This window comes from Nicotiana sylvestris, chromosome 10, assembly GCF_000393655.2.
Source record: "Nicotiana sylvestris chromosome 10, ASM39365v2, whole genome shotgun sequence".
In the NCBI taxonomy this organism is placed as follows: domain Eukaryota; kingdom Viridiplantae; phylum Streptophyta; class Magnoliopsida; order Solanales; family Solanaceae; genus Nicotiana; species Nicotiana sylvestris.
In genome coordinates, this window is record NC_091066.1 from 77,234,357 (window position 1) to 77,238,301 (window position 3,945).

A 3,945-nucleotide genomic window follows, 5' to 3' on the forward strand; every position below is an offset into this window, starting at 1 on the left:
CGATCTTTCAGCCATGCAATGCAGTAGGTGGTGATCTTTCAGCCATGCAGATGTAGATAAAGTGGCGATCTTTCAGCTATGCAAAATGCAAATAAGGTGGCGATCTTTCAGCCATGCAAATGTAGATAAGGTGGCGATCTTTCAGCTATGAAAATGTAGATAAGGTGGCGATCTTTCAGCCATGTATATGTAAATAAGGTGGCGATCTTTCAGCCATGCAAATGTAGATAAAGTGGCGATCTTTCAGCCATGCAAATGTAGATAAGGTGGCGATCTTTCAGCCATGCAAATGTAGAGGAAGTGGTGATCTTTCAGTCATGCAAATGTAGATAAGGTGGCTATCTTTCAACTATGCAAATGTAAATAAGGTGACGATCTTTCAGCCATGCAAATGTAGAGGTGGCGATCTTTCAGCCATGCAATGCAGTAGGTGGCGATCTTTCGGCCATGTAATGCAGTAGGTTCAGCCATGCAAATGTAGATGAAGTGGCAATAATTCAGCCATGCAGATGTAGATTGAGGTTATGTTTAACCTCGAAACGCAGAATGGTAGCCTTATGCAATACAGAAATGCAGATGGAGACATGTTTAGTCTTGGAAGGTAGAATGGTAGCCTTATCAAAGCAGAAATGTAGATGGAGATATCGTTTAGTCTTGGAAGGCAGAATGGTAGCCTTATGCAATGCAGAAATGCGGGTGGAGATAGCGTTTAGTCTCAGAAGGCAGAATGGTATCCTTATGCAAGAAATAAAAATGGTAATAGAGTTTTCTTAGCTGATAGCAGATTGCGATATTGTGACTGCTGGGGACATTGTGTCATACGAAATATCACCGGCGTGCGTGGATAGCAAATGTTGTCAAGTGAGATAGTTCCAAGAATTGTATTCCAGAATAGTGTTTGTCTCGTGAGTGTATAGCATGTAATTCTGGTGCCTGCATTCAAAGAAAAATCATGAGTTTTGTAGGGGAGGTTAGTTCGTATCCCCGCTGGCTTTGCTTAACCTGCTCGGCTTTGATCTAGTGATACTGTATGTATCATTGGGGTAGTATTGCTAAACAAGGAAATTTTGATAATAAACATGCATGAATTTGTAAAAATATGACATAAGTATACAATTAAGAAACAACTTTTAGATAAACCGACGACTGTGACGTGGCTCAAGACATTGCGACCTCTCTCGCTATAAAACTTTGAGGGTCCTCCTCAAAATTTTGCCCCAGTTTAATGGGTTGATGTTTCTGATTGTTGCCTGCGATGATTGGCTGAAATTACTTTGGAATTTTGAGGGTCCTCCTCAAAATTCTGCCCCAGTTTCCAATTTGGGGGGGGGGGAATGAAAATTTTATTGAATTATGACCGAACCCATAGGACTGCCTGTGTATCCCCTCTTAAACGGGAATCAGGTCAGGCGTAGTTCAATTTACACCATATAAGGAAAGCACGAAAATTACACATAGTAGCGCTTGACTGCATCTGAATTTGTTGGTTTTGGCCAGACTTCTCCGTCCATTTCTGCAAGTATGAAGGCTCCTCCTATCAGAACCCAATGAACCATGTATGGACCCTGCCAATTGGGAAAGAACTTCCCTTTGGCTTTATCTTGATGCGGGAAAAGTTTCTTTAACACCAGCTGCCCCGGTGTGAACTGTCTCGGCTTGACTCTTTTGTTGAAAGCTTTGGACATTTTGTTCTGATAAAGTTGACCATGGCAAACTACATTCATTCTCTTTCCATCTATAAGAGCTAGCTGCTCGTAACAACTCTTCACCCATTCTGCATTATCGAGCTCAACTTTCTATATGATTCTTAGGGAAGGAATTTCCACTTCGGCGGGAATGACGACTTCTGTACCATAAACCAGCACATAGGGGGTTGCCCCAATTGACGTGCGGACTGTGGTGCGATACCCCAATAAAGCAAATGATAGCTTCTCTTGCCACTTCTTATGCTTCTCTATCATTTTCCTTAGTATCTTCTTGATATTCTTATTGGCGGCTTCTACGACTCCATTCATCTGAGGTCTGTAGGCTGTAGAATTCTTGTGTCTGATCTTGAAAGTTTCACTCATAGCTTTCATCAAGTCACTATTGAGGTTGGATCCATTATCTGTAATGATTGATTCTGGAATCCCAAATCGACAAACGATACGGTCACGGACAAAGTCTGCTACGACTTTCTTAGTTACTGCTCACGGACAAAGTGCAGAATGTAAAACGTGTCCTAATTTGGGAACCTCTTTGTGCCCGAGGTAGGCCTAGAGACAAATTAATTTGGAGAACTTAGAATGCCAAATACCTCATTTTATTGATAGAAAATAAGACGAATCCCAAATCGACACTAAATAAATAGGAAAAAATGTCACTACTGGCCATTGGCCTTATTACATTTTATAAAAGAAGACTCCTATTTATTTGGTCCCAGAAGGACCTTCCCTAGATTCAGCATCCTTGGCTCCATCGAACAGCTTTCCTAACTCGCGAAGTTCTAGCGATAGGTAGGCTCTGGCTAGATGTCCGCCCTCATTCCCTTCAGCATTTTCGCAATCCTCGATTCTTTTGAGGAATTTTCTTTCTAGCTCCACTATGCCCCACTCCAAGTATCCCAGTCGCTTGTTCGCACTGACAACCATGTCTTTCCACTCCTCAATCAGCTTTTGGTTGGCTTCTTGTATCTCACGGTGCTCGCTTTCGCATTCCCGGATCCTCTTGCGTAGTTGATTGTATTTCACCTGTGCCTCGGCCTTTTCATCTATGATCCTGTGGCCTCTAACAAACCCTGGCTGGCCCAGACCATCGTGATTATCTTCCAACTAGCCTAAATAGTAGGGAGCACAACCAACATGGTATCTGTCTGGCTCGATGGTATCTCTCCCCATGACGATCTTGTAGTGCCACATATGCTAAGCTTGGCACTTATAAGGACTATCATCAGCCTGGAAGTCAACTCGGAAATGACTCATCTTGTCGACCCTGGGTATAACCTGCTTCCTACCAGTTTGCCTCATAACCCGGAGAGGGACCTAAGGGTATGTTCCTCTCAAACCGATCAATATCAGAAATGGTGCATCCCTGGATTTGGCCATCAATTCCTTGGCCAGAAACCACTCAAACATCCATTGTACCTAACCCTTGGTTAGATTATCAAACAACTCTACCCATCCCATGGCGGCTTCCGGCTGAGTGAACATGTTGGGCATGTAATTCATTCGCCTCGAATGATGGAAGGCTATATGATCATCCCAATCCCTTCTCTGAATCTCTTGTCGGTATTCACCCCTTTGGAGATGCTCCATGAACCAGAGCTAAAGTAGCAAATTGCAGCCTTCGAAGTGTTTGGCTCCCTGTTGACACTTCTGTAGGGCTCGGTATATTTCCGCAATAATCATGGGTACAATGCTGAATGGTTTCCCGCCAATTCCTTCCATTAAGGTCTTAGTTACCATAGTCAGTCTGGTGTGGATTCTTGCTTTCTTCATTGGAAACACGATCAACCCCTAGAAACAAAACATGAATACAAAGACCCTTCGGTGAATATGCCCTAATGATGTGATGGCAAATTCATCAAGATAGGTACAGTAGGATTTATTGTGACCATACCTCTCATACAAATAGTCAAAGGGGATATAGGATTCTTTTAGACATGTTAGTTCTGGATTCTTCTTCAAACCCATCATTTTGGGGAAGCCCCTGCCTTTGCGATTCTTAAGCATCAACAAACCCAGAGTTTCCTATGCTATACTGGTTAATCCTCCTATTTCTTCTAGTAAGGGTGTCATTTCAATGTCCCCGAAGCGGAAGACAGACCTCTCACAATCCCAAAACAGAGTAGCAACTTCTATGATCTTGTTGTTGGGTTGGATTTCCAGGAGAGAAGGTAGGTTTCCCAAATATTTCTAGACAAGAGTTTGATCACTAGAGTGAAGATCCTCCTACCAGCTTAGCAAT